Source organism: Dendrobates tinctorius, unplaced genomic scaffold (assembly GCF_039654945.1).
Source record: "Dendrobates tinctorius isolate UK_male_01 unplaced genomic scaffold, ASM3965494v1 ptg000070l, whole genome shotgun sequence".
NCBI lineage: Eukaryota > Metazoa > Chordata > Amphibia > Anura > Dendrobatidae > Dendrobates > Dendrobates tinctorius.
The window spans coordinates 84293372-84317306 of record NW_027361738.1 but is presented as its reverse complement, the minus strand read 5'-3'; the positions used below and the strand labels follow the sequence as shown (position 1 = coordinate 84317306).

Below are 23935 nucleotides of genomic sequence, written 5' to 3'. Positions count from 1 at the left end.
GTGTGTATCTCTCTATAGGTGCTGTGATATCTGTATTATGTGTATATCTCTCTATAGGTGCAGTGATATCTGTATTATGTGTATATCTCTCTATAGGTGCAGTGATATCTGTATTATGTGTATATCTCTCTATAGGTGCAGTGATATCTGTATTATGTGTATATCTCTCTATAGGTGCAGTGATATATGTATTATGTGTATATCTCTCTATAGGTGCAGTGATATCTGTATTATGTGTATATATCTCTATAGGTGCAGTGATATCTGTATTATGTGTATCTCTCTATAGGTTCAGTGATATATGTATTATGTGTGTAATCTCTCTATAGGTGCAGTGATATCTGTATTATGTGTATATATCTATAGGTGCAGTGATATCTATATTATGTGTATATCACTCTCTATAGGTGCAGTGATATCTGTATTATGTGTATATCTCACTATAGGTGCAGTGATATCTGTATTATGTGTATATATCTCTCTATAGGTGCAGTGATATCTGTATTATGTGTATATATCTCTCTATAGGTGCAGTGATATCTGTATTATGTGTATATCTCTCTATAGGTGCAGTGATATCTGTATTATGTGTATATATATCTCTCTATAGGTGCAGTGATATCTGTATTATGTGTGTATATCTCTCTATAGGTGCAGTGATATCTGTATTATGTGTATATCTCTCTATAGGTGCAGTGATATCTGTATTATGTGTATATCTCTCTATAGGTGCAGTGATATCTGTATTATGTGTATATCTCTCTATAGGAGCAGTGATATCTGTATTATGTGTATATCTCTCTATAGGTGCAGTGATATCTGTATTATGTGTATATCTCTATAGGTGCAGTGATATCTGTATTATGTGTATATCTCTCTATAGGTGCAGTGATATCTGTATTATGTGTATATCTCTCTATAGGTGCAGTGATATCTGTATTATGTATATATATATATCTCTATAGGTGCAGTGATATCTGTATTATGTGTATATCTCTCTATAGGTGCAGTGATATCTGTATTATGTGTATATCTCTATAGGTGCAGTGATATCTGTATTATGTGTATATCTCTCTATATGTGCAGTGATATCTGTACTATGTGTATATATCTCTCTATAGGTGCAGTGATATCTGTATTATGTGAATATCTCTCTATAGGTACAGTGATATCTGTATTATGTATATATATATATATCTATAGGTGCAGTGATATCTGTATTATGTGTATATCTCTATAGGTGCAGTGATATCTGTGTTATGTGTATATCTCTCTATAGGTGCAGTAATATCTGTATTATGTGTATATATCTCTCTATAGGTGCAGTGATATCTGTATTATGTGTATATATCTCTCTATAGGTGCAGTGATATCTGTATTATGTGTGTATCTCTCTATAGGTGCTGTGATATCTGTATTATGTGTATATCTCTCTATAGGTGCAGTGATATCTGTATTATGTGTATATCTCTCTATAGGTGCAGTGATATCTGTATTATGTGTATATCTCTCTATAGGTGCAGTGATATCTGTATTATGTGTATATATATCTCTATAGGTGCAGTGATATCTGTATTATGTGTGTATATCTCTCTATAGCTGCAGTGATATCTGTATTATGTGTATATCTCTCTATAGGTGCAGTGATATCTGTATTATGTGTGTATATCTCTCTATAGGTGCAGTGATATCTGTATTATGTGTATATATATCTCTATAGGTGCAGTGCTATCTGTATTATGTGTATATCTCTCTATAGGTGCAGTGATATCTGTATTATGTGTATATATATCTCTATAGGTGCAGTGATATCTGTATTATGTGTATATATATCTCTATAGGTGCAGTGATATCTGTATTATGTGTGTATCTCTCTATAGGTGCTGTGATATCTGTATTATGTGTATATCTCTCTATAGGTGCAGTGATATCTGTATTATGTGTATATATCTCTATAGGTGCAGTGATATCTGTATTATGTGTATATCTCTCTATAGGTGCTGTGATATCTGTATTATGTGTATATATCTCTCTATATGAGCAGTGATATATGTATTATGTGTATATATCTCTCTATAGGTGCAGTGATATCTGTATTATGTGTATATATATCTCTATAGGTGCAGTGATATCTGTATTATGTGTATATATCTCTCTATAGGAGCAGTGATATCTGTATTATGTGTATATATCTCTCTATAGGAGCAGTGATATCTGTATTATGTGTATATATATCTCTATAGGTGCAGTGATATCTGTATTATGTGTGTATCTCTCTATAGGTGCAGTGATATCTGTATTATGTGTATATCTCTCTATAGGAGCAGTGATATCTGTATTATGTGTGTATCTCTCTATAGGTGCTGTGATATCTGTATTATGTGTATATCTCTCTCTATAGGTGCAGTGATATCTGTATTATGTGTATATCTCTCTATAGGAGCAGTGATATCTGTATTATGTGTGTATCTCTCTATAGGTGCTGTGATATCTGTATTATGTGTATATCTCTCTATAGGTGCAGTGATATCTGTATTATGTGTATATCTCTCTATAGGAGCAGTGATATCTGTATTATGTGTATATATCTCTCTATAGGTGCAGTGATATCTGTATTATGTGTATATCTCTCTATAGGAGCAGTGATATCTGTATTATGTGTGTATCTCTCTATAGGTGCAGTGATATCTGTATTATGTGTGTATCTCTCTATAGGTGCTGTGATATCTGTATTATGTGTATATCTCTCTATAGGTGTAGTGATATCTGTATTATGTGTATATCTCTCTATAGGAGCAGTGATATCTGTATTATGTGTATATATCTCTCTATAGGAGCAGTGATATCTGTATTATGTGTATATATATCTCTATAGGTGCAGTGATATCTGTATTATGTGTATATATATCTCTCTATAGGTGCAGTGATATCTGTATTATGTGTATATATCTCTATAGGTGCAGTGATATCTGTATTATGTGTATATATCTCTCTATAGGTGCAGTGATATCTGTATTATGTGTGTATATATATCTATATCTATAGGTGCAGTGATATCTGTATTATGTGTATATCTCTCTATAGGTGCAGTGATATCTGTATTATGTGTATATCTCACTATAGGTGCAGTGATATCTGTATTATGTGTGTATATATATATCTATAGGTGCAGTGATATCTGTATTATGTGTATATCTCTCTATAGGTGCAGTGATATCTGTATTATGTGTATATCTCTCTATAGGTGCAGTGATATCTGTATTGTGTATATCTCTCTATAGGTGCAGTGATATCTGTATTATATTTATATATCTCTATAGGTGCAGTGATATCTGTATTATGTTTATATATCTCTATAGGTGCAGTGATATCTGTATTATGTATATATATATCTATAGGTGCAGTGATATCTGTATTATGTGTATATCTCTCTATAGGTGCAGTGATATCTGTATTATGTGTATATCTCTCTATAGGTGCAGTGATATCTGTATTGTGTATATCTCCCTATAGGTGCAGTGATATCTGTATTATGTGTATATATCTCTATAGGTGCAGTGATATCTGTATTATGTGTATATCTCTCTATAGGTGCAGTGATATCTGTATTATGTGTATATATCTCTCTATAGGTGCAGTGATATCTGTATTATGTGTATATCTCTCTATAGGTGCAGTGATATCTGTATTATGTGTGTATATATCTCTATAGGTGCAGTGATATCTGTATTATGTGTATATCTCTATAGGTGCAGTGATATCTGTATTATGTGTGTATATCTCTCTATAGGTGCAGTGATATCTGTATTATGTGTATATCTCTCTATAGGTGCAGTGATATCTGTATTATGTGTATATCTCTCTCTATAGGTGCAGTGATATCTGTATTATGTGTATATATCTCTCTATAGGTGCAGTGATATCTGTATTATGTGTGTATCTCTCTATAGGTGCTGTGATATCTGTATTATGTGTATATCTCTCTATAGGTGCAGTGATATCTGTATTATGTGTATATATCTCTCTATAGGTGCAGTGATATCTGTATTATGTGTATATCTCTCTATAGGTGCAGTGATATCTGTATTATGTGTATATATCTCTTTATAGGTGCAGTGATATCTGTATTATGTATATATATATATATCTATAGGTGCAGTGATATCTGTATTATGTGTATATATATCTCTCTACAGGTGCAGTGATATCTGTATTATGTGTATATATATATATCTATCTATCTATAGGTGCAGTGATATCTGTATTATGTGTATATCTCTCTATAGGTGCAGTGATATCTGTATTATGTGTATATATATATATCTCTATAGGTGCAATGATATCTGTATTATGTGTATATCTCTCTATAGGTGCAGTGATATCTGTATTATGTGTATATCTCTCTATAGGTGCAGTGATATCTGTATATATCTCTATAGGTGCAGTGATATCTGTATTATGTGTATCTCTATAGGTTCAGTGATATATGTATTATGTATATATATATATATATATATATCTATAGGTGCAGTGATATCTGTATTATGTGTATATCTCTCTATAGGTGCAGTGATATCTGTATTATGTGTATATATCTCTATAGGTGCAGTGATATCTGTATTATGTGTATATATATCTCTATAGGTGCAGTGATATCTGTATTATGTGTGTATCTCTCTATAGGTGCTGTGATATCTGTATTATGTGTATATCTCTCTATAGGTGCAGTGATATCTGTATTATGTGTATATATATCTCTATAGGTGCAGTGATATCTGTATTATGTGTATATCTCTCTATAGGTGCTGTGATATCTGTATTATGTGTATATATATCTCTATAGGAGCAGTGATATCTGTATTATGTGTATATATCTCTCTATAGGTGCAGTGATATCTGTATTATGTGTATATATATCTCTATAGGTGCAGTGATATCTGTATTATGTGTATATATCTCTCTATAGGAGCAGTGATATCTGTATTATGTGTATATATCTCTCTATAGGAGCAGTGATATCTGTATTATGTGTATATATATCTCTATAGGTGCAGTGATATCTGTATTATGTGTGTATCTCTCTATAGGTGCAGTGATATCTGTATTATGTGTATATCTCTCTATAGGAGCAGTGATATCTGTATTATGTGTGTATCTCTCTATAGGTGCTGTGATATCTGTATTATGTGTATATATCTCTCTATAGGTGCAGTGATATCTGTATTATGTGTGTATATCTCTCTATAGGAGCAGTGATATCTGTATTATGTGTATATATATCTCTCTATAGGTGCAGTGATATCTGTATTATGTGTGTATATCTCTCTATAGGTGCAGTGATATCTGTATTATGTGTGTATCTCTCTATAGGTGCTGTGATATCTGTATTATGTGTATATCTCTCTATAGGTGCAGTGATATCTGTATTATGTGTATATCTCTCTATAGGAGCAGTGATATCTGTATTATGTGTATATATCTCTCTATAGGAGCAGTGATATCTGTATTATGTGTGTATCTCTCTATAGGTGCAGTGATATCTGTATTATGTGTGTATCTCTCTATAGGTGCTGTGATATCTGTATTATGTGTATATCTCTCTATAGGTGCAGTGATATCTGTATTATGTGTATATCTCTCTATAGGAGCAGTGATATCTGTATTATGTGTATATATCTCTCTATAGGAGCAGTGATATCTGTATTATGTGTATATATCTCTCTATAGGTGCTGTGATATCTGTATTATGTGTATATCTCTCTATAGGTGCGGTGATATCTGTATTATGTGTATATCTCTCTATAGGTGCAGTGATATCTGTATTATGTGTATATATCTCTCTATAGGTGCAGTGATATCTGTATTATGTGTGTATCTCTCTATAGGTGCTGTGATATCTGTATTATGTGTGTATCTCTCTATAGGTGCAGTGATATCTGTATTATGTGTATATCTCTATAGGTGCAGTGATATCTGTATTATGTGTATATCTCTCTATAGGTGCAGTGATATCTGTATTATGTGTATATATCTCTCTATAGGTGCAGTGATATCTGTATTATGTGTATATATATATATCTCTATAGGTGCAGTGATATCTGTATTATGTGTATATCTCTCTATAGGTGCTGTGATATCTGTATTATGTGTATATCTCTCTATAGGTGCAGTGATATCTGTATTATGTGTATATGTCTCTCTATAGGTGCAGTGATATCTGTATTATGTGTATATCTCTCTATAGGTGCAGTGATATCTGTATTATGTGTATATCTCTCTATAGGAGCAGTGATATCTGTATTATGTGTATATCTCTCTATAGGTGCAGTGATATCTGTATTATGTGTATATATCTCTCTATAGGTGCAGTGATATCTGTATTATGTGTGTATCTCTCTATAGGTGCAGTGATATCTGTATTATGTGTATATCTCTCTATAGGAGCAGTGATATCTGTATTATGTGTATATCTCTCTATAGGTGCAGTGATATCTGTATTATGTGTATATCTCTCTATAGGTGCAGTGATATCTGTATTATGTGTATATATCTCTCTATAGGTGCAGTGATATCTGTATTATGTGTGTATCTCTCTATAGGTGCAGTGATATCTGTATTATGTGTATATCTCTATAGGTGCAGTGATATCTGTATTATGTGTATACCTCTCTATAGGTGCAGTGATATCTGTATTATGTGTATATATCTCTCTATAGGTGCAGTGATATCTGTATTATGTGTATATATCTCTCTATAGGTGCAGTGATATCTGTATTATGTGTATCTCTCTATAGGTGCAGTGATATCTGTATTATGTGTATATCTCTATAGGTGCAGTGATATCTGTATTATGTGTATATCTCTCTATAGGTGCAGTGATATCTGTATTATGTGTATATCTCTCTATAGGTGCAGTGATATCTGTATTATGTGTATATCTCTCTATAGGTGCAGTGATATCTGTATTATGTGTATATCTCTCTATAGGTGCAGTGATATCTGTATTATGTGTATATCTCTCTATAGGTGCAGTGATATCTGTATTATGTGTATATATATCTCTATAGGTGCAGTGATATATGTATTATGTGTATATCTCTCTCTATAGGTGCAGTGATATCTGTATTATGTGTATATCTCTCTATAGGTGCAGTGATATCTGTATTATGTGTATATCTCTCTATAGGTGCAGTGATATCTGTATTATGTGTATATCTCTCTATAGGTGCAGTGATATCTGTATTATGTGTATATCTCTCTATAGGTGCAGTGATATCTGTATTATGTGTATATCTCTCTATAGGTGCAGTGATATCTGTATTATGTGTATATATCTCTATAGGTGCAGTGATATCTGTATTATGTGTATATCTCTCTATAGGTGCAGTGATATCTGTATTATGTGTATATCTCTCTATAGGTGCAGTGATATCTGTATTATGTGTATATATATCTCTATAGGTGCAGTGATATCTGTATTATGTGTATATCTCTCTATAGGTGCGGTGATATCTGTATTATGTGTATATATCTCTCTATAGGTGCAGTGATATGTGTATTATGTGTATATATCTCTCTATAGGTGCAGTGATATGTGTATTATGTGTATATATATCTCTATAGGTGCAGTGACATATGTATTATGTATATATCTCTCTATAGGTGCAGTGATATCTGTATTATGTATATATCTATCTATAGGTGCAGTGATATATGTATTATGTATATATCTCTCTATAGGTACAGTGATATCTGTATTATGTGTATATCTCTATAGGTGCAGTGATATCTGTATTATGTGTATATCTCTCTATAGGTGCAGTGATATCTGTATTATGTGTATATCTCTCTATAGGTGCAGTGATATCTGTATTATGTGTATATCTCTCTATAGGTGCAGTGATATCTGTATTATGTATATATATATCTCTATAGGTGCAGTGATATCTGTATTATGTGTATATCTCTATAGGTGCAGTGATATCTGTATTATGTGTATATCTCTATAGGTGCAGTGATATCTGTATTATGTGTATATCTCTCTATAGGTGCAGTGATATCTGTATTATGTGTATATATATCTCTATAGGTGCAGTGATATCTGTATTATGTGTATATCTCTCTATAGGTGCAGTGATATCTGTATTATGTGTATATATCTCTATAGGTGCAGTGATATCTGTATTATGTGTATATATATCTCTATAGGTGCAGTGATATCTGTATTATGTATATATCTCTCTATAGGTGCAGTGATATCTGTATTATGTATATATCTCTCTATAGTTGCAGTGATATCTGTATTATGTGTATATCTCTCTATAGGTGCAGTGATATCTGTATTATGTGTATATCTCTCTATAGGTGCAGTGATATCTGTATTATGTGTATATCTCTCTATAGGTGCAGTGATATCTGTATTATGTGTATATCTCTCTATAGGTGCAGTGATATCTGTATTATGTATATATCTCTCTATAGGTGCAGTGATATCTGTATTATGTGTATATATCTCTATAGGTGCAGTGATATCTGTATTATGTGTATATATATCTCTATAGGTGCAGTGATATCTGTATTATGTGTATATCTCTCTATAGGTGCAGTGATATCTGTATTATGTATATATCTCTCTATAGGTGCAGTGATATCTGTATTATGTGTATATATATATATCTATAGGTGCATTGATATCTGTATTATGTGTATATCTCTCTATAGGTGCAGTGATATCTGTATTATGTGTATATCTCTCTATAGGTGCAGTGATATCTGTATTATGTGTATATCTCTCTATAGGTGCAGTGATATCTGTATTATGTGTATATCTCTATATAGGTGCAGTGATATCTGTATTATGTGTATATCTCTCTATAGGTGCAGTGATATCTGTATTATGTGTATATATCTCTCTATAGGTGCAGTGATATCTGTATTATGTATATATCTCTCTATAGGTACAGTGATATCTGTATTATGTGTATATATCTCTATAGGTACAGTGATATCTGTATTATGTATATATATCTCTATAGGTACAGTGATATCTGTATTATGTATATATATCTCTATAGGTACAGTGATATCTGTATTATGTATATATATCTCTCTATAGGTGCAGTGATATCTGTATTATGTGTATATCTCTCTATAGGTGCAGTGATATCTGTATTATGTGTATATCTCTCTATAGGTGCAGTGATATCTGTATTGTGTGTATATCTCTCTATAGGTGCAGTGATATCTGTATTATGTGTATATCTCTCTATAGGTACAGTGATATCTGTATTATGTATATATCTCTCTATAGGTACAGTGATATCTGTATTATGTATATATATCTCTATAGGTACAGTGATATCTGTATTATGTATATATATCTCTATAGGTGCAGTGATATCTGTATTATGTATATATCTCTCTATAGGTACAGTGATATCTGTATTATGTATATATCTCTCTATAGGTACAGTGATATCTGTATTATGTGTATATCTCTATAGGTGCAGTGATATCTGTATTATGTATATATCTCTCTATAGGTGCAGTGATATCTGTATTATGTGTATATATCTCTCTATAGGTGCAGTGATATCTGTATTATGTGTGTATCTCTCTATAGGTGCAGTGATATCTGTATTATGTATATATCTCTCTATAGGTGTAGTGATATCTGTATTATGTGTATATCTCTATAGGTGCAGTGATATCTGTATTATGTGTATATCTCTATAGGTGCAGTGATATCTGTATTATGTATATATCTCTCTATAGGTGCAGTGATATCTGTATTATGTGTATATATCTCTCTATAGGTGCAGTGATATCTGTATTATGTATATATCTCTCTATAGGTGTAGTGATATCTGTATTATGTGTATATCTCTATAGGAGCAGTGATATCTGTATTATGTGTATATCTCTATAGGTGCAGTGATATCTGTATTATGTGTATATCTCTCTATAGGTGCAGTGATATCTGTATTATGTATATATCTCTCTATAGGTGCAGTGATATCTGTATTATGTGTATATATCTCTCTATAGGTGCAGTGATATCTGTATTATGTGTATATATCTCTCTATAGGTGCAGTGATATCTGTATTATGTGTATATATCTCTCTATAGGTGCAGTGATATCTGTATTATGTGTATATATCTCTATAGGTACAGTGATATCTGTATTATGTATATATATCTCTATAGGTACAGTGATATCTGTATTATGTATATATATCTCTATAGGTACAGTGATATCTGTATTATGTATATATATCTCTCTATAGGTGCAGTGATATCTGTATTATGTGTATATCTCTCTATAGGTGCAGTGATATCTGTATTATGTGTATATCTCTCTATAGGTGCAGTGATATCTGTATTGTGTGTATATCTCTCTATAGGTGCAGTGATATCTGTATTATGTGTATATCTCTCTATAGGTACAGTGATATCTGTATTATGTATATATCTCTCTATAGGTACAGTGATATCTGTATTATGTATATATATCTCTATAGGTACAGTGATATCTGTATTATGTATATATATCTCTATAGGTGCAGTGATATCTGTATTATGTATATATCTCTCTATAGGTACAGTGATATCTGTATTATGTATATATCTCTCTATAGGTACAGTGATATCTGTATTATGTGTATATCTCTATAGGTGCAGTGATATCTGCATTATGTATATATCTCTCTATAGGTGCAGTGATATCTGTATTATGTGTATATATCTCTCTATAGGTGCAGTGATATCTGTATTATGTGTGTATCTCTCTATAGGTGCAGTGATATCTGTATTATGTATATATCTCTCTATAGGTGTAGTGATATCTGTATTATGTGTATATCTCTATAGGTGCAGTGATATCTGTATTATGTGTATATCTCTATAGGTGCAGTGATATCTGTATTATGTATATATCTCTCTATAGGTGCAGTGATATCTGTATTATGTGTATATATCTCTCTATAGGTGCAGTGATATCTGTATTATGTATATATCTCTCTATAGGTGTAGTGATATCTGTATTATGTGTATATCTCTATAGGAGCAGTGATATCTGTATTATGTGTATATCTCTATAGGTGCAGTGATATCTGTATTATGTGTATATCTCTCTATAGGTGCAGTGATATCTGTATTATGTATATATCTCTCTATAGGTGCAGTGATATCTGTATTATGTGTATATATCTCTCTATAGGTGCAGTGATATCTGTATTATGTGTATATATCTCTCTATAGGTGCAGTGATATCTGTATTATGTGTATATATCTCTCTATAGGTGCAGTGATATCTGTATTATGTATATATCTCTCTATAGGTGTAGTGATATCTGTATTATGTGTATATCTCTATAGGAGCAGTGATATCTGTATTATGTGTATATCTCTATAGGTGCAGTGATATCTGTATTATGTATATATCTCTCTATAGGTGCAGTGATATCTGTATTATGTGTATATATCTCTCTATAGGTGCAGTGATATCTGTATTATGTGTATATATCTCTCTATAGGTGCAGTGATATCTGTATTATGTGTATATATCTCTCTATAGGTGCAGTGATATCTGTATTATGTATATATCTCTCTATAGGTGCAGTGATATCTGTATTATGTGTATATCTCTCTATAGGTGCAGTGATATCTGTATTATGTGTATATATCTCTCTATAGGAGCAGTGATATCTGTATTATGTATATATCTCTCTATAGGTGCAGTGATATCTGTATTATGTGTATATCTCTCTATAGGTGCAGTGATATCTGTATTATGTGTATATATCTCTATAGGAGCAGTGATATCTGTATTATGTATATATCTCTCTATAGGTGCAGTGATATCTGTATTATGTGTATATATCTCTCTATAGGTGCAGTGATATCTGTATTATGTGTATATATCTCTCTATAGGAGCAGTGATATCTGTATTATGTATATATCTCTCTATAGGTGCAGTGATATCTGTATTATGTGTATATCTCTCTATAGGTGCAGTGATATCTGTATTATGTGTATATATCTCTCTATAGGAGCAGTGATATCTGTATTATGTATATATCTCTCTATAGGTGCAGTGATATCTGTATTATGTGTATATCTCTCTATAGGTGCAGTGATATCTGTATTATGTATATATCTCTCTATAGGTGTAGTGATATCTGTATTATGTGTATATCTCTATAGGAGCAGTGATATCTGTATTATGTGTATATCTCTATAGGTGCAGTGATATCTGTATTATGTATATATCTCTCTATAGGTGCAGTGATATCTGTATTATGTGTATATCTCTCTATAGGTGCAGTGATATCTGTATTATGTATATATCTCTCTATAGGTGTAGTGATATCTGTATTATGTGTATATCTCTATAGGAGCAGTGATATCTGTATTATGTGTATATCTCTATAGGTGCAGTGATATCTGTATTATGTGTATATCTCTCTATAGGTGCAGTGATATCTGTATTATGTGTATATCTCTCTATAGGTGCAGTGATATCTGTATTATGTGTATATATCTCTCTATAGGAGCAGTGATATCTGTATTATGTGTATATCTCTCTATAGGTGCAGTGATATCTGTATTATGTGTATATATCTCTCTATAGGAGCAGTGATATCTGTATTATGTATATATATCTCTATAGGTGCAGTGATATCTGTATTATGTGTATATATCTCTCTATAGGAGCAGTGATATCTGTATTATGTGTATATATCTCTCTATAGGTGCAGTGATATCTGTATTATGTGTATATATCTCTCTATAGGTGCAGTGATATCTGTATTATGTGTATATATCTCTATAGGTGCAGTGATATCTGTATTATGTATATATCTCTCTATAGGTGCAGTGATATCTGTATTATGTGTATATCTCTATAGGTGCAGTGATATCTGTATTATGTGTATATCTCTATAGGTGCAGTGATATCTGTATTATGTATATATCTCTCTATAGGTGCAGTGATATCTGTATTATGTGTATATATCTCTCTATAGGTGCAGTGATATCTGTATTATGTATATATCTCTCTATAGGTGTAGTGATATCTGTATTATGTGTATATCTCTATAGGAGCAGTGATATCTGTATTATGTGTATATCTCTATAGGTGCAGTGATATCTGTATTATGTGTATATCTCTCTATAGGTGCAGTGATATCTGTATTATGTATATATCTCTCTATAGGTGCAGTGATATCTGTATTATGTGTATATATCTCTCTATAGGTGCAGTGATATCTGTATTATGTGTATATATCTCTCTATAGGTGCAGTGATATCTGTATTATGTGTATATATCTCTCTATAGGTGCAGTGATATCTGTATTATGTGTATATATCTCTATAGGTACAGTGATATCTGTATTATGTATATATATCTCTATAGGTACAGTGATATCTGTATTATGTATATATATCTCTATAGGTACAGTGATATCTGTATTATGTATATATATCTCTCTATAGGTGCAGTGATATCTGTATTATGTGTATATCTCTCTATAGGTGCAGTGATATCTGTATTATGTGTATATCTCTCTATAGGTGCAGTGATATCTGTATTGTGTGTATATCTCTCTATAGGTGCAGTGATATCTGTATTATGTGTATATCTCTCTATAGGTACAGTGATATCTGTATTATGTATATATCTCTCTATAGGTACAGTGATATCTGTATTATGTATATATATCTCTATAGGTACAGTGATATCTGTATTATGTATATATATCTCTATAGGTGCAGTGATATCTGTATTATGTATATATCTCTCTATAGGTACAGTGATATCTGTATTATGTATATATCTCTCTATAGGTACAGTGATATCTGTATTATGTGTATATCTCTATAGGTGCAGTGATATCTGCATTATGTATATATCTCTCTATAGGTGCAGTGATATCTGTATTATGTGTATATATCTCTCTATAGGTGCAGTGATATCTGTATTATGTGTGTATCTCTCTATAGGTGCAGTGATATCTGTATTATGTATATATCTCTCTATAGGTGTAGTGATATCTGTATTATGTGTATATCTCTATAGGTGCAGTGATATCTGTATTATGTGTATATCTCTATAGGTGCAGTGATATCTGTATTATGTATATATCTCTCTATAGGTGCAGTGATATCTGTATTATGTGTATATATCTCTCTATAGGTGCAGTGATATCTGTATTATGTATATATCTCTCTATAGGTGTAGTGATATCTGTATTATGTGTATATCTCTATAGGAGCAGTGATATCTGTATTATGTGTATATCTCTATAGGTGCAGTGATATCTGTATTATGTGTATATCTCTCTATAGGTGCAGTGATATCTGTATTATGTATATATCTCTCTATAGGTGCAGTGATATCTGTATTATGTGTATATATCTCTCTATAGGTGCAGTGATATCTGTATTATGTGTATATATCTCTCTATAGGTGCAGTGATATCTGTATTATGTGTATATATCTCTCTATAGGTGCAGTGATATCTGTATTATGTATATATCTCTCTATAGGTGTAGTGATATCTGTATTATGTGTATATCTCTATAGGAGCAGTGATATCTGTATTATGTGTATATCTCTATAGGTGCAGTGATATCTGTATTATGTATATATCTCTCTATAGGTGCAGTGATATCTGTATTATGTGTATATATCTCTCTATAGGTGCAGTGATATCTGTATTATGTGTATATATCTCTCTATAGGTGCAGTGATATCTGTATTATGTGTATATATCTCTCTATAGGTGCAGTGATATCTGTATTATGTATATATCTCTCTATAGGTGCAGTGATATCTGTATTATGTGTATATCTCTCTATAGGTGCAGTGATATCTGTATTATGTGTATATATCTCTCTATAGGAGCAGTGATATCTGTATTATGTATATATCTCTCTATAGGTGCAGTGATATCTGTATTATGTGTATATCTCTCTATAGGTGCAGTGATATCTGTATTATGTGTATATATCTCTATAGGAGCAGTGATATCTGTATTATGTATATATCTCTCTATAGGTGCAGTGATATCTGTATTATGTGTATATATCTCTCTATAGGTGCAGTGATATCTGTATTATGTGTATATATCTCTCTATAGGAGCAGTGATATCTGTATTATGTATATATCTCTCTATAGGTGCAGTGATATCTGTATTATGTGTATATCTCTCTATAGGTGCAGTGATATCTGTATTATGTGTATATATCTCTCTATAGGAGCAGTGATATCTGTATTATGTATATATCTCTCTATAGGTGCAGTGATATCTGTATTATGTGTATATCTCTCTATAGGTGCAGTGATATCTGTATTATGTATATATCTCTCTATAGGTGTAGTGATATCTGTATTATGTGTATATCTCTATAGGAGCAGTGATATCTGTATTATGTGTATATCTCTATAGGTGCAGTGATATCTGTATTATGTATATATCTCTCTATAGGTGCAGTGATATCTGTATTATGTGTATATCTCTCTATAGGTGCAGTGATATCTGTATTATGTATATATCTCTCTATAGGTGTAGTGATATCTGTATTATGTGTATATCTCTATAGGAGCAGTGATATCTGTATTATGTGTATATCTCTATAGGTGCAGTGATATCTGTATTATGTGTATATCTCTCTATAGGTGCAGTGATATCTGTATTATGTGTATATCTCTCTATAGGTGCAGTGATATCTGTATTATGTGTATATATCTCTCTATAGGAGCAGTGATATCTGTATTATGTGTATATCTCTCTATAGGTGCAGTGATATCTGTATTATGTGTATATATCTCTCTATAGGAGCAGTGATATCTGTATTATGTATATATATCTCTATAGGTGCAGTGATATCTGTATTATGTGTATATATCTCTCTATAGGAGCAGTGATATCTGTATTATGTGTATATATCTCTCTATAGGTGCAGTGATATCTGTATTATGTGTATATATCTCTCTATAGGTGCAGTGATATCTGTATTATGTGTATATATCTCTATAGGTGCAGTGATATCTGTATTATGTATATATCTCTCTATAGGTGCAGTGATATCTGTATTATGTGTATATCTCTCTATAGGTGCAGTGATATCTGTATTATGTGTATATATCTCTCTATAGGTGCAGTGATATCTGTATTATGTGTATATATATCTCTCTATAGGTGCAGTGATATCTGTATTATGTATATATCTCTCTATAGGTGCAGTGATATCTGTATTATGTATATATCTCTCTATAGGTGCAGTGATATCTGTATTATGTATATATCTCTCTATAGGTGCAGTGATATCTGTATTATGTATATATATCTCTATAGGTGCAGTGATATCTGTATTATGTGTATATATCTCTCTATAGGTGCAGTGATATCTGTATTATGTATATATCTCTCTATAGGTGCAGTGATATCTGTATCTCTGTGTCTGGAGCCGCTCTCTCCCCCGTGCACACAGCCGCGGTGCTCGCTCCCCACATACATGTGCAGTCTCCGGTGCAGTCACATGTACATTGCACCCACTGACAGATGAGCGCAGCGCATTGTCGGGGCCGCCGGGAGCCCCCATTCCTGGCCGGTGCTCTGCGCCTCCTCCCCCCGGGCTGTTACCTGGCGGAGCTGCTGCGGTGCTCGGCGCTGGCTGTGGCCGCCGGTGCCTCCTCCTCATGACTCAGTGCTGCAGCGTCCCCATCTCTCCTGTGTGCACGGCCGGGCGCTGCGGCGAGCAGTCACGGTGCCATCAGAGGCAGTAATGCCAGTGATTGCCCTTGTGCTCGGCTTTCTGCTCGGGAGAGACCATTCACGCCAGCTGCGGGGGGTGTGGAGTCTACCATTACTGCGCCTGTCCTTACTGTACGGCGGATGATACATATAGAAATGAACAATATGGAGCTCGGGCGGCCTCATGTGATAGAGACAGGCGGGGGTGACTGCAGCACTGCGGGACGGAGGCGAGGGGGAGAGAGGGGCGATGGGGGAGAGGGGGGACGGGAAAGAGGGGCGATGGGGGAGAAAGGGGGACAGGCAGGAGACGGGGACGAAGGGGGACAGGGAGGAGACGGGGACGAAGGGGGCCAGGGAGGAGATGGGCACAGAAGAGATGGGGTCAGGAGAAAGGAGTGATGGAGAGAGGGGATGTGGGAGAGGGGTGATAAGGGAAAGAGGGACGATGGGGACAGGGGAGAGAAGTTCGATGGGGAGAGGGGCAATAGGGGACAGGGAGGAGAGGAAAGATGGGGAGAGAGGGCACTAGGGGACGGGGATAGGGAGGAGAGGGGGGATAGGAAGCTGAGAGGTGATGGAGGAGAGGGGCTGTGGGGATGGGAGATAGGTGCGATGAGGAGAGGCAATGAGGGACGGGAGCGAGGCGATGGGGAGAGAGGGTTCTAGGGAAGAGAGGGTCGATGAGGAACAGGAAGCAGAGGGGTGATGGGGGACAAAGAGGAGAGGGGCTATGGGGATGGGAGAGAGGTGCGATGGAGACTGGGAGGAGAGGGGCAATGACCATGACAGAAGATCAGCTCTCCACCCTACTGTCCAGATCACACCTCACCACTTGCACGCTTGACCCGCTCCTGTCCCAGCTTATCCCTAACCTCGCCAAAGTCTTCATCCCACCTCTAACACACGTCTTCAACCTCTCACTTACAAATGGTGTCTTACCTTCATCCTTCAAACATGCCTCGATCACACCCATCCTCAAAAAGCCCTCCCTCATCCCATCGTCTGTGTCTAACTATCTCCCGATATCTCTTCTCCCTTACGCCTCAAAACTACTGGAACAGCATGTCTATCTTGAACTGTCCTCCCACCTCTCCTCCTGCTCCCTCTTTGACCGGTTACAATCTGGCTTCCGACCGCATCACTCAACTGAAACTGCCCTAACTAAAGTCACTAACGACTTACTAACCGCCAAGAGCAAGCGACACTACTCTGTCCTCCATCTCCTGGACCTGTCCTCTGCCTTCGACACCGTAGACCATTCCCTCCTGCTACAGACTCTCTCATCTCTTGGCATCACAGACTTGACCCTATCCTGGATCTCATCATACCTAACAGACCGAACATTTAGTGTCTCCCTCTCACACACCACCTCCTCACCTCGCCCCCTGTCTGTCGGTGTTCCCCAAGGCTCTGTCCTAGGACCCCTACTATTCTCCATCTACACCTTCGGCCTGGGACAGCTCATAGAATCCTATAGTTTGCAGTATCACCTTTATGCTGATGACACACAGATCTACCTATCTGGACCCAACATCGCCTCCTTACTGACTGAAATCCCACAATGTCTGTCTGCTATCTCAGCCTTCTTCTCTGCTCGCTTTCTCAAACTGAACATGGACAAAACAGAATTCATCCTCTCTCCCCCATCTCACTCTACCCCTCCACCGGACCTATCCATCAATGTCAACGGCTGCTCTCTTTCCCCAGTCCTGCACGCTCGGTGCCGCGGGGTGATCCTCGACTCTGCCCTCTCTTTCAAGCCACATATCAAAGCCCTTGCCTCCTCCTGCCGTCTCAAACTCAAAAATATTTCCTGTCCACGTGCATTCCTTAACCATGAAACCACAAAAACCCTATGTTAGCACCGCTCCCCGTTCCACGGTTCCCGCTGCTGTACTCACCGCCTCCGCTCCCGGCCCGGCTTCCTCCTCTGACACTGCCTTGACGCGCGCTCCCGCGCCTCTCACTTTCCGGCAGCCGGCTTCCCGACACGCTCCCCCACTTCCCTCAGCCGCACGCATGGTACCTCTGCGCACGCGCCGGAGGGTTAGATCGCGCGCCTCTGTCATCAGCCACCTGCCTGCATGACCTGACCCGGACCCTTCTCCTAACCTATCAGAGCCTACCACCAGGTATTTCAGGCCGCCCTCCCTTAGTGGAGGCGCCTGACTATTGAGTTATTTTCTCGTTTGTCTAGGCCGTGCTCGCTGCTGCTTGCAGCTGGCTCTCTGTTAACTCTCTGTGTCTCCTGCCTGTGCCTTCTGCTAAACCCCTGTGTCTCCTGCCTGTGCTCTCTGTTAAACCTCTGTGTCTCCTTCCCTTTTTTAGTTCGCCTCCATCCCTGCCTCCTGCTGGTTCCCGCTGTCCTACCTCCGTCTCCAACTCCTTCCGCCTCTGGACCCTGGTTACCCCGTCTCCGCTCCGGATCTCCTACCACTCCTCATCATCTGCTCATCCTCTTGAGCCGACCCCTGGTCCTGGCTGCCGTGGCGCTTGAACTCCCCGAGTCTGTTCCCTAACGGTCCCTGTATAGGGGTCGGTCCACTTGGTGCGCTTGCTCGGAGAGGGTTCGGCGTCACGGTCCAGTGGGTCCACTCTCGCTTCCGGCATCCGGAGTGTAACAGTCAGGCCATGGACCCGCCGGGGCCACCGCCCAAAAGGAGTTGGTGTTCCTAAGGGAAAACCAGACCCGTATAATGTCTTTTATGAAGACCATGGATTCCAGCTTGTCGGCCTTGCAGGCCGCCGACCCTGGCAACGCCTCCCAACTGGCCAGCCTCCAGCAGGAGCTGGTTCAACAACGGGACACCCAAGCCCATATTCTCTCTTATATGGCTTCGGTCGACGATCGGTTGCTTTCCCTTCAGTCGGCTGCCGGACGCGATCCGTCCCTCAGTTCCGATCCCGTACCTGCCCCGTCACCCAGGCTTGGTAAACCGCCTCGGTATGGCGGCAACCCAAAGTTGTGCAGAGGCTTCCTAAATCAGTGCAGGTTGCATTTCAAACTCTTGCCCCAACAGTATCCCACCGATCAGGCCAAGGTGGCCTTCATTGTGTCCCATCTGGAGGGAGAGGCACTCTCCAGGGTGAATCCCCTGTGGGAGCGGGACGATCCCGTAGTCTTTAGTGTCCAGACCTTCACAGACACTTTCCGTAAAGTCTTTGACGAGCCCGGACGGTTGGCTTCCGCTGCGGAGTCCCTTTTCTGCCTCACTCAGGGTACCCTTACGGTCGGACAATATGCCATCCGGTTCCGTACCTTGGCCTCTGAGTTGGGGTGGAATAACGAGGCTTTGGTTGGGGCCTTCTGGCGTGGTCTCTCTAGCAAAATCAAAGACGAACTGGCAGGGCGAGATACCCCGACCACCTTGGAGGATCTGATTTCTCTGGCCACACGAATTGACCTCCGGTTCCAGGAACGCGCTCGAGAGGCTGCTAGAGAGAGGAGACCGCTCAGACCGTCTGCTTCTTTTCACAGGCCGTCCAGTCCACGTCCTCCTGGGCCGTCCAGTGCCGATGCAGGTGGATCGACTCAAGTTGTCTGAACAGCGCCCTAAGGAGAGACTGATGGAGGGTTTGTGCCTGTATTGTGGCAGCGCGTCCCACTTCCTGCGTTCCTGCCCTGAGAGGCCGGGAAACTCCTCCACCTAGGCCAGGTAAGAGAGGCCGTCCTAGTTGTGTCTCACTCCTCTCACCCCCTTACCCTTTCGGTTCAGCTGGTTTTTGGTCGGAGACGTGGCTCGGAGGTGGCCTATGTGGACTCGGGCGCGGCGGGGAACTTCATAAGATTGAAGGAGGTGAAGAAGTACCGGATTCCCGTGATTACCCTGAAAACTCCACGTGTTATCGCCTCTGTAGATGGAAGACCCCTACAGGAATCCGTGTCCGTGGTAACGGAGGAGGTGTGTCTGCAAATCGGGGCCTTGCACCAGGAGTGGATCGCATCTACGTTCTACCCAACCTATCCCATGCTTTGCTGCTTGGTCTGCCCTGGCTTAGAACATATGAACCCGTCCTGAATTGGCGTTCCGGTGAGGTCCTCCGCTGGGGACATCCTTGCCAAAGAGGTGACTGGGGTCTGTGCGCCCGGCCAATCCTCCTCCAATCTCCTCGGGTCCTGGGGGCTTACCAGCCGCATACTGGTCGTTCTCTGACGTGTTTGATAAGAAGGAGGCAGAGACCCTTCCCCCGCATCGCCCGTATGACTGCCCTATCGATCTGCGACCCGGGACCACTCCGCCCCGTGGGCGAATTTATCCTTTGTCTCCAGCTGAGACTACGGCCATGTCCGAGTACATTCGGGAGAATTTAGCCAGAGGTTTCATACGGAAGTCTTCTTCTCCTGCCGGAGCCGGGTTTTTCTTTGTGAAAAAGAAAGACGGTTCTCTCCGTCCTTGTATTGATTTCCGAGGTCGGAATGACATTACTGTAAAAAACAAGTATCCCTTGCCTCTCATCCTTGAACTCTTTGACCGGCTACGTGGAGCCCGCATCTTCTCGAAGTTGGATTTACGCGGAGCCTACAATCTCGTCCGCATCCGCCCTGGTGACGAGTGGAAGACTGCCTTTAACACCCGGGACGGGAATAACGAATATCTGGTTATGCCCTTCAGTCTCTGCAACGCTCCCGCTGTGTTCCAGGAGTTCGTCAATGATATCTTCCGAGACCTATTGTACTCCTGCGTGGTGGTGTATCTGGACGACATCCTTATTTTTTCCCCGGATCTGGCATCTCACAGGAGGAGTGTTCGTCTGGTCCTACAACGTCTGCGGGAGAACCGCCTTTACGCGAAGCTGGAAAAGTGTCTCTTTGAGCAGTCCTCCTTGCCCTTCTTGGGCTACATTGTTTCAGATTCTGGGCTGGAAATGGATCCTGAAAAACTGTCGGCAATTCTTTAATGGCCCCGACCAGTGGGGGTCAAGGCGATTCAAAGGTTCCTCGGCTTCGCCAATTATTATCGTCAATTTGTGCCACATTTTTCATCCGTCATCAAACCCATCTCCAGTCTCACTCGCAAAGGTGTCAACTCCTCGTCCTGGCCTCCGGAGGCTGAAGAGGCCTTTTCCTGTCTGAAACAAGCCTTTGTGACGGCACCTGTTCTACACCGACCCGAGGCTAACAAGCCATTCGTTCTGGAAGTAGATACCTCTTCCACCGGAGCAGGTGCAGTGCTCTCTCAGAGATCCCCGTCCGGCCGACTGGTTACCTGCGGGTTCTTTTCTAAAGCCTTCTCTCCAGCAGAGTGTAACTACTCCATCGGGGATTGCGCGCTGCTGGCCATAAAATTGGCACTGGAGGAGTGGCGCTACCTCCTTGAGGGGTCGGTCCACCCGTTTACCATCTTTACCGACCACAAGAACCTGGCTTATCTCCAGTCGGCCCAGAGACTTAACCCCCGGCAAGCCAGATGGTCTCTCTTCTTTGGTCGGTTCAATTTCGAGCTGCATTTCCGTCCCGGGCCAAAGAACTTCAAGGCGGATGCATTGTCCCGGTCTCTGCAGTCTCCTGATTTGGTGGAGGAACCGACTCACATCATCGATCCAGCTAAGATCATCACAGTGGCCCCTGTGAGACTGATTACTCCCCCTCCAGGCAAGACCTACGTTCCTGAGGCAGGCAGAAAAGAGGTACTGCATTGGGGACATTCCTCTAAAGTCTCTGGACATGTCGGAGTCAAAAAGACGATGGAGCTCATCGCACGTTTTTATTGGTGGCCTTCACTCCGCCAGGATGTGACTGATTTCACGGCTTCCTGTCCCTCTTGTGCCAAGGTCAAGGTTCCTAGGCGGCCACCCTCCGGCCTTCTGCTTCCCCTGCCGATTCCCTCGGTTCCATGGCAACATATCGCTTTGGATTTCATCACGGATCTGCCTGACTCTTCTGGATATACAACTATCCTGGTAGCGGTCGACCGCTTCTCCAAGATGGCCCATTTTATTCCTCTTCCAGCGTTGCCTTCCGCTCCAGAGTTGGCGAAGATTTTTATCCAGCACATCTTCCGCCTCCACGGCTTTCCGCAGCATATTGTGTCTGATCGAGGCGTATAATTCACCTCTCGATTCTGGAGAGCCTTAAGTGAACTTCTGGAGGTAAGATTGGACTTTTCCTCCGCGTACCATCCTCAGTCCAATGGCCAAGTGGAACGCATTAATCAGGTGCTAGCGACATATTTACGGCAGTTCTCTAACGCTCATCAAGATAACTGTGGGCCCAGCTTCTCCCCTGGGCAGAATTCTCCTACAATAATCATCCCAGCGAGTCTTCAGCCAAGTCTCCATTCTTCGTGGTGTTTGGGATGCATCCTGGTATTCCTCTACCTATATCCGCTACCTCCGGTGTGCCTGCAGCAGATTCCCTGACCCTGGAATTCTCTAAGATCTGGTCCGAGACTAAGGAGGCTCTCAGAAAGTCTGGGGAGCGCATGAAGAGGCACGCTGACAAGAGACGCTTGGATTCTCCGACCTACCTCCCGGGTCAACAAGTTTGGCTTTCGGCCAAGTACATTAGGCTAAAGCTCCCTTCTTACAAACTGGGACCTCGCTACATTGGACCTTTCAAGATTCTCAAACGCATTAACAACGTGTCTTACAAACTGGAGTTACCTGTCTTGCTTCGGGTCCCCAACTCCTTCCACGTCTCTCTTCTTAAGCCAGTTGTCTTGAATCGGTTCTACCCGGCCCCAAACCCTTCTCCTCTACCTGTCACTTCTGATGATGTCTTTGAAGTGAGAGACATTTTGGCCTCGAAAAGGGTTAGGGGTAAAACATTTTTTCTAATCGATTGGAAGGGTTTCGGTCCCAAGGAGAGAGCTTGGGAGCCGCGGGAGAACATCAATGCTCCACGCATTCTTAAGAAGTTTTTAGCCAGACGCAGTGGAGGGTAAGAGAGGGGGTACTGTTAGCACCGCTCCCCGGTCCACGGTTCCCGCTGCTGTACTCACCGCCTCCGCTCCCGGCCCGGCTTCCTCCTCTGACACTGCCTTTACGTGCGCTCCCGCGCCTCTCGCTTTCCGGCAGCCGGCTTCCCGACGCGCACCCCCACTTCCCTCAGCCGCACGCATGGTACCTCTGCGCACGCGCCGGAGGGTTAGATCGCGCGCCTCTGTCATCAGCCACCTGCCTGCATGACCTGACCCGGACCCTCCTCCTAACCTATCAGAGCCTACCAC

General features: G+C 39.3%; 1 protein-coding gene across 2 annotated transcripts in view; it reads right to left on the bottom strand.

The window, feature by feature from the left end:
- Positions 1–17004, bottom strand: part of PPP1R9A (protein phosphatase 1 regulatory subunit 9A) — a 219191-nt gene extending 202187 nt beyond the window's left edge. For both annotated transcript variants that reach the window (XM_073582066.1, XM_073582067.1), the window contains exon 1: positions 16653–17004. The gene's annotated coding sequence lies outside the window, so the exon portion shown is untranslated. The remainder of the gene's footprint in view (positions 1–16652) is intronic.
- Positions 17005–23935: the final 6931 nt, after the last annotated feature.